We start from the raw sequence: 13462 nt of genomic DNA on the forward strand, positions 1-13462 counted from the left end.
AACAACAACACAAACTTATAACACTACCAGTAACAAACAGAATCACTGTGCGCATAACAACAACCAAAGCTTATAACACTACCAGTAACAAACAGGAATCACTGTACATAACAACAACCTGAAGCTTATAACACTACCAGTAACAAACAGATTCACTGCTAAATAACAACAACCTGGACTTATAACACTACCAGTAACAAACAGAATCACTGCTAAATAACAACCTGAAACATAACACTACCAAACAAACAGAATCACTGTACATAACAACAACCTGGGCTTATAACACTACCGGTGACAAACAGAATCACTGGCTAAAATAACACAAACTTATAACACTACCAGTAACAAACAGGATCACTGTACATAAACAACAACACACAAACTTATAACACTACCGGTAACAAAACAGAATCACTGTACATAACAACAACACAAACTTATAACACTACCAGTAACAAACAGATTCACTTAACAAATAACAACAAACACAAACTTATAACACTACCAGTAACAAACAGAATCACTGTACAATAATAACACAAGCTTATAACACTACCAGTAACAAAACAGAATCACTGTACATAACAACAACACAAACTTTCTTATAACACTACCAGTAAATGCAAACAGAATCACCAAGCAAATAACAACACAAACTTATAACACTACCAACAAACAGAACTCTCAAGCAAATAATAACACCACAAGCTTACAACACTACCATTAACAAACAGAATCACTGCTAAACAACAACACAAGGCAACAAACCAGTAACAAACAGAATCATCAAGCAATAATAACACAAGCTTATAACACAACCAGTAACAAACAGAATCACTGCTAAACAACAACACAAGCTTATAACACAACCAGTAACAAACAGAATCACTGCTAAAACAACAATATAAGTTACAAACAATACCAATAACAGACATAAATCACTGCTATACATGAACATAGGCTTATAACAGTACTGCTAACAAGACAGAATCACTGCTATACATGAACATGGGCTTATAACAATACTACTAACAAACAGAATCGCGGCCTAAATAACATAATCTTCTTACCACAAGAGTAATATTGGTTGGTTGGTTTGGCATTGTATGACTCAAACAAGCAAACAGGCTATCTGCGCCAAACATCTAGTAAAAAGTTAAAAATAAATTAAAATGAGTAAAATTCATAAAGGGATATTAAGGTAAAGTAAAACGAAGTTTCATTTTTGAATTAAAAATATAAATGGCATTAAATCCAATTTTTATAACTAGTCTACAGCAGTAAACTACAGTAGCACAAGTTGTAAAGGACTTTCTGTAGCATAACTGTAATTATCATAACTTGCCAGGAAGACTAATAGGTAAGTACAAAAACAACCATAAGTCACCTGAAGTTGACATTTCCAGTCAACTTCTGAGATATTTGACGTTTGGCTGGCTATTTTCAAAAAATAAAGTAATAACAAAAGTTTTTAAAGACTTGTAGCAAACTTTTAATAATAACTCGCCAAGATGATTAACGGGTAGTTCAAACAGCAGCGTTAGTCACCTGAAGTTGGCCTTTTTAGTCCTGGTCTCAAGTTATTTAATGTTACAGCCTGTTTCTAATTTCAAATCGAACTAGATAAACTGTGATTCTTAAAAGGGAGCCACATTAAAAATGTGTAATGTATAAATTAAAAACATTAAATGGTATTAAAAAGATTAATGGCCTTTAAAAAACTATAAATGTAACCATGGTGAACAGTGTCATCATCACCAATAACACTCTAATGTTATAGACAAACCTTGGGACAAACATGTTTTAAAATGGTGCCAGCGTTGAGAATCATAAAGATGACAAGAAAGTAAAATGTGGCTTATCTGAGTGTTATACAAACTACACACTGGTGCATGTGGCTTATTGTAACCTTAGTGTTATACAAACTACACACTGATGCACCAGTTCTAGATAAAAGAAAACGATGTGTTAAAAAACTGTGACCAATGTGTAGTCTAGTTAGAACAACTTCCTCTTTCCGATCCTTACAAAAGCAAGTCCAATATAGGATTTTATTTGGAAAAGTTTGTTTCCACATTACTTACTCCCAAGTCGACTGCCACCTGGCGGCCGAGCCTTGCCTTGAATATAATAGACCATAGTCCATGTATGGAACAGGCACAGCAGTGACAGTGCCAGAGCAGATAGAATTAGCTGCGGTGTCAACAAACTCGTTCCCGCGAATACCAACGTGGCCCAATATCCAGAAAAACTGGATAGAAGTAAATATAAAAGAGAAATGGGTCAGTCAGTTTTGAATATTGGTGAGAACTAATATGAAGGAATTCCAGGGCCAGCAGAACACAAAGCGAGTCAGTATAAATACTGCAGTCTGAGTGATCCAGGGCAAGAGAGAGATGACGTATGAGCTAGCAGTGAACACAGAAGCTACAGAGAGAATTCTACATGCAATCACCAAACTACAACAAACCATGGTGGAGCTCACACAGTCACCTGATTTCGAACCATCTGTATAAATAGAAATGGAAGGATGGTTCGAAAGATGTTCAGCAAATAGCAGACAATATTTCCAATCAAGAGTGTCTGTTTTTCTGAGATTACTTAAAGATACGTCACATTTGGGGAGTGCAAGAAGCCATGATGGGATGGACTGACCGAGTGGATACAGCAATGTCATCCAAGGACAGACCTCATTCATCCAACTGCGCCTGGATACGAAGGACAAAAAAAAAAGTATACATGTAAAACAGCTCGTTTCGGTTGAGAATATTTTTTTTACGTAGGAGCGAATAACGTTTCGATCTTCTTCGGTCATCGTCAGGTTCACAAAGAAAGGAAATTGACCGGAAGCTGATCACATGTTTGAAAGGAGTTGTGTAACTGAGTGTCGGAATGTATAGGGCGTGCTTAGATGTTTGAATACATAATTTTATATTATTTATTTTATTATTTTAATATAGGTATAAGGTGATCTTTTGTATTGGTTTATATTGGGTTTAAGTTGTTGTATAAGTAAAACTTCCTTAATTTTGTGTTTGTTTATGTTTGTTTCTTTATTTAGTATTTGGGTGTTTTCTATGGTTATGTTGTGTTTATTTGACTTGCATTGTTGGAAAACGTGTGAAGGTGACTTTTTATGTTCTTTGAATCTGGTTTCCATTTTTCTACTTGTTTCTCCAATATAGAAGTCGTGGCAGTTATCACATTGTATTTTATAAATAATGTTGGTGTGGTGTTTGTCAGTGTAGTTTTTACATAGTATAAACCCCAGTTTTGTGCCTGGCCTTTGAATAAATATGATATTAACTGGAATGTAATATTTTGTTACTAGTTTTTGAAAAATGTGGGTTATTTTTCTGCTCATGTTGGGAATATATGGTATACAGCAGTATATGGTTTCGTGATTTTTTTATTCGTGAGATATATTTACTTTAGTTGGTTGATTTTGCTTTCTGTCTAGATGTATGCGTATAGTGTTTTATACGGTTTGTGGAGGAAACTTATTGATGTTGATGAAATATTGTTTTATTTTGCCTAATTTATCGTTAATTGTATCTGGTGAGCATAGTTTTATGAGATGCTTTGGTGAGGCGGAGGTACAAAGAAGATTCATGAGATTATGTATAAACTCTGAACTGGGGAAGTGCAGAAAGCCCTAGTGCAGAGACAAAGTCCTTGATGATCAATGGAGTCCAGCATCTTTAAGACCGAGGGTCTGGCAGAGATATAGACCAGTGATCCGTAGTCGAGTTTCGATGGAATAAGAATATATCTTTAACATAGAACATCGATCTGCACCCCAAGTGGTGGAAGAGTACATAGAGTATGTTCAGTGCTCTTGTTGTATATTTGACACGTAGCTGTTTGATGTGTGGTCAGCATACAGTCAGAGATAAGCCCCAAGAACTTTGTCTCAGGGACCACAGGCAGCACAACGTCGCCTATACGAAGTTCAAAATCAGGGTGATACCCCTTGGCTGCAAATGTTCATGCAAACGGTTTTAGAGGAAGAGAAGTTAAAGGCGTTTGCTGTGGTTCTCTTCTATAAACGATTGAGAGCAGTCTGTAGCTGCTGCTCAATATACCTCATGTTCGACGACTGACATGAGATGTGAAAGTCGTTGACATAGAGTCCGTTTGCAGCAGTACGAGAGAGTTGTTCAGTGATGGCATTAATTTTTATATTGAAAAGTGTGACACTCAAAACACAGCCCTGAGGGGCTCCAAGTTCCTGTAGAAAAAGAACAGGAAAGTGTCGAACCAACATGAACTCGGAATCTCCTGTCTATTAAAAAAAATAAAAAAAATGGGCAAATGGCCACGTAACCCACATATATGGAGGTCTCACAACATTCCATACCTCCATGTTGTGGAAAGTGTCGAACCAACATGAACTCGGAATCTTCTATCCATTAAAAATAAAAATTAATAAAAATGGGCAAATGGCCACGTAACCCACATATATGGAATCTCACAACATTCCATACCTCCATGTTGTATCATAAGCCTTCTCAGTGCCGAAGAATATTGATACAAGATATTGTAGTTTGATAAAGGCTTCTCTGATTGAAGTTTCAAGTCGAATCAGGTGGTTTGAGAACGATTCTTTTGGAGGCACAGAGAGATCTGTCTGCACTCCCACTGTAGTTGTGGAAAGAAGTGCAGCAGCATATGTCTGAGATGAAGTGGTGGACAACAATTTCTCTGCCTCAGGATAACTAATGTTATGAGCCATTTTCAAATGCTGCACCTCTTTTTCCTCCAAACATTTAGGCCAAGAATGAAAGTAGGACGGGTGAAAATCACTGCAGTTGACAAAATGTGGGCCCGTTTCACACTCACAGGCATCGTGCTCCATGCCACCACAACGAGAACATGTCGGGGAAGCACGACATGACATCTTTGAGTGACCGAATTACACTATTTAGAATATCCATATCGATGTTGTTAGTGTTTCTGTACTCCCTATGTAAGATATACATGTTAACAATACTGATTATACTATTTAGAATATCCATATCGATGTTGTTAGTGTTTCTGTACTCCCTATGTAAGATATACATGTTAACAATACTGATTATACTATTTAGAATATCCATATCGATGTTGTTAGTGTTTGTGTACTTCTTATGTAAGATATACATGTTAACAACACTGGTTATACTATTTAGAATATCCATATCGATGTTGTTAGTGTTTCTGTACTCTCTATGTAAGATATACATGTTAACAATACTGATTACACTATTTAGAATATCTATATCGATGTTGTTAGTGTTTCTGTAATTCCTATATAAGATATACATGTTAACAATACTGATTACACTATTTAGAATATCCATATCGATGTTGTTGTTGTGTTTGTGTACTTCTTATGTAAGATATACATGTTAACAACACTGATTACACTATTTAGAATATCCTATATCGATGTTGTTAGTGTTTCTGTACTCCCTATGTAAGATATACATGTTAACAACACTGATTATACTATTTAGAATATCCATATCGATGTTGTTAGTGTTTGTGTACTTCTTATGTAAGATATACATGTTAACAACACTGATTACACTATTTAGAATATCTATATCGATGTTGTTAGTGTTTCTGTATTCCTATGTAAGATATACATGTTAACAATACTGATTATACTATTTAGAATATCCATATCGATGTTGTTAGTGTTTCTGTAGGCCATGTAAGATATATACATGTTAACAATACTGATTATACTATTTAGAATATCAATATCGATGTTGTTAGTGTTTCTGCAATTCCTATGATATAAAGTATACATGTTAATAAATACTGATTATACTATTTAGGAATATCCATATCGATGTTGTTAGTGTTTGTGTATTCCCTATGTAAGATATACATGTTAACAATACTGGTTAGGCTATTTAGAATATCCATATCGATGTTGTTAGTGTTTCTGTACTCCTATGTGAGTATACATGTTAACAATACTGATTATACTATTTAGAATATCCATATCGATGTTGTTAGTGTGTCTGTACTCCCTATGTAAGATATACATGTTAACAATACTGATTATACTATTTAGAATATCCATATCGATGTTGTTAGTGTTTCTGTACTCCCTATGTAAGATATACACGTTAACAATACTGATTATACTATTTAGAATATCCATATCGATGTTGTTAGTGTTTCTGTAGGCCATATATAATATATGCATGTTAACAATACTGATTATACTAATTAGAATATCAATATCGAATCTCATTACCTTTTATTCTGCTTATTTTGTTATTATAAACAGTTTTATATCGTTAGTTCAACATACGTATTTAGGACTGAACCTCCTAATACAGGGGTTCCCAACCTTTTGGCAATCGCGACCCCTTACCTAAAAGTTTGAAACCCATGTGACCCCTACTTAGGGCTCACTATCAGCTTAATTTTTCTTCTTTTATTTTTCTGTGAAGGAGAGGGAAAGAAACATCTAAAAAAATATCTTTAAAATTCTGTAATTATTTATTAGGAAATTAAATCACATTGGTCCAACCTGAATTCACAAAAAAAGAACATATATTACTTAAAATATTATTAACATAGGTTTGAAACAGCTATCCACCCAGCTAGTGAGATGCCTGATGTAGCATTTCAGCAACAAGCTTTGAAATTCGTGGCCGAAAGGTTTGTTAGAGCCAGTCTCATGTCATCTCCAACATCAATCTGTTCCTATTCTTTTTTTTATATTGACAAGAGTGGAAAATCCTGCCCTCACACAAGTAGGTAGAAGCAAATGGAACAAGGACACGCAAAGCTATCATGCTGACTTTGGAGTATGACTGATACATAGCTTTTCCAGAACTGATTCACGGATTTCACCTTGAAGAGATCACGAGCTGAAAAGTCGTTCCTTAGATCCAGAAATTCATCTTGGATATCATCTGGGATGCTGGATACATCAAGTTCAGCACAAAATGGGTTCCTTACCAGGGCCTCCTGTTCCTGTGATAGCTCAGGAAGTAACGCTCGACTTCCTTTTATAGAGACTGAAGATGTTCGGTTGTCTCATCCTTGAGGAGACTGATCCAGTTGGATCTGAGACTCATCCGTCACTCCACAAAGTTTTTTCAAACATAGCGATGTTTCCAAGATTGGTTTTCCGACGCCAGTTCTGCAGTTTGGAAACAGGCCCGAAGACTATCTTGAAAAGGTGAACATGTGTTTCCCTTCCTTGAAGCTTCAAATTGAACTTGTTCAGCTGGTCAAAAATGTCGGCTAGGTACGCAACCCTTTTTATTCCATGCTTCATCTTCGAAGTGAGCTACAAGATCTTTCCTTTCTTGAGTCTCCAGGAATAGCTTTATTTCATCTTTCATTTCCAAACACACGATTAATAACGTTTCCTTTCGACAACCAACGTACTGCTGTGTAGAAATGAAGGACTTCGTGGTCAACATTCATGTCTTTTGCATAGTTCTTTGAATAGGCGAATGTTGAGTGCTTGAGTCTTCACATAATCTTACCATTTTGATTACAGATTCAAGTAATTCCTGCAGAGAGGCAGGGAGAATCTTACTGGCGATTCGTCATCCACCAATCAGCAACGGACATGTGACTCACGTCGACGACAGCGAGCACACACACACTTAATCACAGCTAAACAGACACACAAGCATACGTACATGCGCATGCACTCACATGCGCGCTACTCACTAGTACATACTACATACAGTTGCAGACACATACACATTCACTCACAGGCACGCATACATACACCCATAATGTCACCTAATGACATTGAACTAATGTAGCACACGTTTTTTGCTGCACCGAAACAAAAAAAATGTAAGAGCATGAAAATGTAATTGATGAAATAAAATTAATGTTATCCCAAGCTACTTCTTACAAGGCTACGCGACTCCCTGCCAAGGCTTGGCGAACCCTGGGGGTCGCGTCCCCGGTTTGGGAACCCCTGTCCTAATATATTACTGGAATTGCAACTGTAAACAGTGTTAAAGGCTAAGATCCAACAGATGAAATTCATTGTAATTTTTTTGTTATCTTTCAAAACCTGTAAAACATACTGGATGCATTTACATATATAGGTAAATAGTTTAAAAACAAATGACCTTTCTAAACCTATCTACATTTTAATTGTTATAAGTAGAACGGTATGCATATGATGCCAGGTTGATCACTAGTTTTACTCTAAGTACACAGCTTGTTGTAGAACGGTATACATCTGATGCCAGGTTGATCAACTAGTTTTACTCTAAGTACACAGCTTGTTCTAACAGAAAGTTAACATTAATTACACTCACAATATCTTCTTGCCTGGGTACACTTCACCTAACATTTATTATCACAACTTCCAGTACTAATATGTAATATCTAAGACTAAAGCCAATGTATGTTACATTCTCTTACAATGTCTTATAAAATTATATATACATAAAATCGTGAATATACGTTACACATGCTAATAAACTTTGGGGGGGGGAATATTTTATGTAGAAAAGGAAACTACATTTTTACCTCTTAAACAATGTTCTTTAAATGTTATCATTAAATTAGGAAAGTTTATTGATGGTTTTATTTGGAGTAAACAAACAACTATCTCATAAGCTGTGAAGGTATAACTGATCAAAGAATGCATTAGATCTCTAAGTCACAGATTGTATCTTCACTTCCACTTCTGGTTAAAAAGAAAAAAACAGAGAGATATACATCTTCAGCATATATACACACTAGCTTTAGCATATTTAAAAACATGTTACCTGATGTTGGTTATTTTGAAACAATGACAACTGTCTTTTATAACATTTAACACTGAGCCTCTTACCATGTTTGACAATATGTACTGTAAGCCTGTTATTATGTTTGAAACTATACACAGTACTGAACCATGTGTCTAAGTAAATAACTGTTGTTATACAAGTGTTCATGTGGTTGATTTTACAAAAATAGAACACAGTACTTAACCACTTCTGCACAAATAAATCTTCAGCTATACAAGTGTTCATGTGGTTGATTTTACAAAAATAGAACACAGTACTTAACCACTTCTGCACAAATAAATCTTCAGCTATACAAGTGTTCATGTGGTTCACTTCAAAGATGTTTTGGTAATTTCAGGTTTGAACATTTGGAAGATTTAAGAGCATTAAAGTTTTGTTTTCCAAGTATTACTAGCCTTCTTAGAACATCTCAATTCTGTAGACAAAAAATCCACTTTACTATGGAAATAGAGAAACAAAACAGTCTATCGTTTCTTGACATACTCAACAGCAAACAAGCAAGACAAGTAACCACAACTGTACAGAAAACGGACAGATACCTACACTTCCAGTCCTATCATCCATCCTTGATAAAATGAGGTATAATCCAATGCCTAAACAAAAGAGCAAAAACATTTGCAATAAGACATGAATGAAGCAGAATGTCAAAAGATTGTAGAGAGTTTTAAACAGAATGGTTACACTTCCTTCTTCATCAAAAACCTCCTTGAAGACCACAACAAAAAGAGAAGTTCAGAAAGTCACCACCACCATTAACCTACCATACCTACAACATTTCAGTGAAAAACTCAAACATATAGCCAAAACATCCAACACAGAAGTCTGGTGGAAATCCTACAATACCTTAAGGTACATTCTGTCAAAAAACAAACAGCAACCTACCTAAGGTGAATCTCAAAAACATCATCTATGAAATTCAGTGTTCCTTCAACGATAATAGAGAAATGGGAAGAAAACTTGCAAAAGAATAAAAGAACATAAAGATATCACAAGACTCATGAAAAACATAAAATTCAGTCATTGCAGAGCACACCACGTTAACTGGACACATAATAAACTGGGAGAAAACTAGAATCATTGACACATACAAATTCTGAAAGACAAGAAAAATCAAAAAATCATTTTATATTAATACTATTAGACCTTCATTAAACAGATTCCAGATTAGTGGTAGGTAACCTGTGGCTGCCATTGGTTGAATCTACAGAAAATCTCTCCTCCAATCAAAAACAATGATAATCCAACCAATCACAACACACTCTCCACAATGCACCAGGACTGACAACACACACACACTGACCTGAAGACTTTGAAATCTCATCCTCTACACTTGTGCATCCACAACAGACTTTGCTGTCCATTCTACAAGGTTTCATCAATATTACAAGCAGTTTAAAATTCTTGGGTATAAACCTACTGATGGATTAAATAATTAGAAATTTATTCAATGGTTGCCTTCTCTAGTATTTGATTTCTATGCTTTGTCTCTTGATGCTCAAGTCTGCATAATTTCAAATGTATCCCATAATGTTCTAAATGAAAAATATCTTTCTCAGCCAATTTTAAAAAACATGTAGTCTCTATGTTTTTATTTGTGAATCCTTCCTGGGGAACAAATAACTGCAGGCTTAGTTTTATATAGCATTTAGTTAAATGTAGTACAAGCTATCAGTAACTTTAACATTACAGGCAAACCCTTATGCAACAAAACAAGGTGCATAATAAATAATCTTTAATAAAGTTTTCCAGTAAACATTTCTGTTGAAAACTACTAACTGATGTAAAGTAATTGTCAGTGGTTAACGTTGAATTCTGTAACTAGAATTTCTTTTCACAAAAACTATATATATATACCATAATATTTATTTTCAAAAACATTTTACAAAAGTGTTCTTCCTGCAAATAATAAAATTTGAAATGTTTTCAGTGACTGTTAATATTCAAAGAATAATTATTATGAAATTTAGATTAAACATCTGAACTGATTCAGTACAATATACATTGTTTTAGTTTTGTATACTTGAAACTTTAAAATAAAACATTATAAATATACAGAGTTGTTATTAATCAGAATTTTCATATTTTCTTCAAACACAGAAAACAATGTTAACATGTACTGACTTGCACTACACACTGTGTACAAAACAATGTGTTAACATATACTGACTTATACTACACCGTGTATATAGGAAATGAAACTGTTAACATACTGACACTGTTATACAGGGTACATCACTAACATTTTCAATACAGCAATATTTACATTATACAAACTTCTATTTTATTATTTAGAATGTATAGGTTAAATATGCAGGTCGGTTTCTCACGATACATTCTGTGTGCTCATGTATCATTTTATGACCATGAAACCAATACACACATTCCATTATTCATTATAAAACACACTTTGAAACCTGAAATCATATCATATATAAATATGGGAACTAGGTAAGTAGCAGTAAGTTAATGTTGACTTTTTTAACAATTACTTTATTAGGAACAGTGAGCAAATATGAAAATGAGCTGCTTACTAAAAAACTGATGAAAATTCATTTTTAATCTACCTTAAAATAATTAGGTAACATATTGTAGTGAACATAACTTTTGTATGTTAAAGTATACAGAATACCTGTCCACTTCATCAGTATAACATTCCTTACCGAACTTTACATAGGAACTCTGAACACGACAGTAAAATATTACGACTAACAACACATTGGCAATAAAGCAATTACTTCAACTTATAACACTATCTTCAAAACATATATAAAAGAGTAAGAACTGAAATACACTTGAAGCAAACTTGCACTACCAATTACGATTTAAACATTTAAGTTTCAGAAGGCACTAAAGAGCGACACATTTTGAATTAGAATAAAAAATATCTTCAACTAACCAATATTTTGAAACACAAATAATGCAATTAGAGTTCAGAAAAGACCACAGCTACAGAATAACTTACAAAATATGGAGTCCTCAAACTATAACAGTAAACACTTTAGACTGTTATTTAAACTTTCCAGACACCATGAACCTCACTGATAACTTGTTAATAAAATAAAACATAACTGTAGCACCATAGTTTCATGTGTTAATAAAACTATAGGAAGTGTGGTACAAGAAACTAATGTTTGAAATGTTGTGTATTATTTCAAGCATGATTGGTGAAGGGATTTCTTGTATGTCAATAATTAGTTACCATGTGTCCTGGAAAAACAAACTCAATATTTACTTTAAAAGCTTCCACTATCACACAAAAAATTCATGTTTCACTGATCAATTAAATAGAATATGCATGACAAGAGTAAAAACAAATGTCTATAGAAGGGAGTCATGTTTTATAGATTACATACAAAACAGACACAAAATTATGGGTTTAAATTATATATGTAATAAATAAAAACAGTAGGTCATGTGTCATACTTTAGTTAAAGAAATGGGTTGAAGAAAGGAATTAATTATTAGTCACAAGTATTTAAAATAGTTTGTAGAAAAAAGAATGGGTCACGTGTCACACGTTACCTGAAACAAGGGAAGGAAACAAGACTGAATGGGTCACGTGTCACACGTTACCTGAAACAAGGGAAGGAAACAAGACTGAATGGGTCATGCGTCACACATTATCAGAAACAAGGGAAGGAAACAAAACTGATTCTACTTTTATATAAAAATTATCTAAATAAGAAAAACATAACCAACAACTGTAATAAATGTTTGTTACATATCACTTGAATGAGTAGTGTAATAAAGGTAAAAAACAAAGCAAAAAATAAATTGAATGTCACACACTAAGGATAACATAGTCACTTGAACAAAGAGTATATTGTAAGTCACTCAATAACTGTGTTTAACACACTAGCTGGAACAATATCTTGCATGTCACACACTAAGGATGACAGTAGTCACTTGAACAAAGAGTATGGCTCTATGCCACTTGAATATAGAGAGTGCAAACATGTAGATCTTAATAGGGACAGAAACTGCTTTCTCACTGAGTAAGAAAGAAAAATAATGTGTTGTTTCATCAATTATTTGACAGGTGTTATGAGAATGTGAGAGGTAATAGAATGTGTTGTTTCATCAATTATCTGACAGATGTTATCAGAATGTGAGAGGTAATAGAATGTGTTGTGTCATCAATTATTTGACAGATGTTATCAGAATGCGAGAGGTAATAGAATGTGTTGTGTCATCAATTATTTGACAGATGTTATCAGAATGTGAGAGGTAACAAGCATATTTTCCTAACACACTGACAACACATACAACTCAGTAGAAGTAATACACTGTTTCACATATTATCTGGAAAATACTATAACAGTAAAAGAGAAAGTAATATATTTTAAATGCAAGTGTAACACTAATCATGGACTTCATAATACTAGAAAGGTAAGGAAGAGTCTATGAAAAGGTATTTGTTACAGATGGAGAGTTCTGTTCAAGAAGTCTGGGAATAACACTCCTTAATATTTATCACTGCCTTTTCTTGACCACTAAGTAGATAGATGAAAGTCTTATTTCATAATATCAAACATGATGTCTGTATTCTTGACCACTAAGTAGATAGATGAAAGTCTTATTTCATAATATCAAACATGATGTCTATATTCTTGACCACTAAGTAGACAGATGAAAGTTTTATTTCATAATATCAGACATGATGTCTGTATTCTTGACCACTA

Source organism: Tachypleus tridentatus, chromosome 3 (genome assembly GCF_004210375.1).
Source record: "Tachypleus tridentatus isolate NWPU-2018 chromosome 3, ASM421037v1, whole genome shotgun sequence".
NCBI classification, from domain to species: domain Eukaryota; kingdom Metazoa; phylum Arthropoda; class Merostomata; order Xiphosura; family Limulidae; genus Tachypleus; species Tachypleus tridentatus.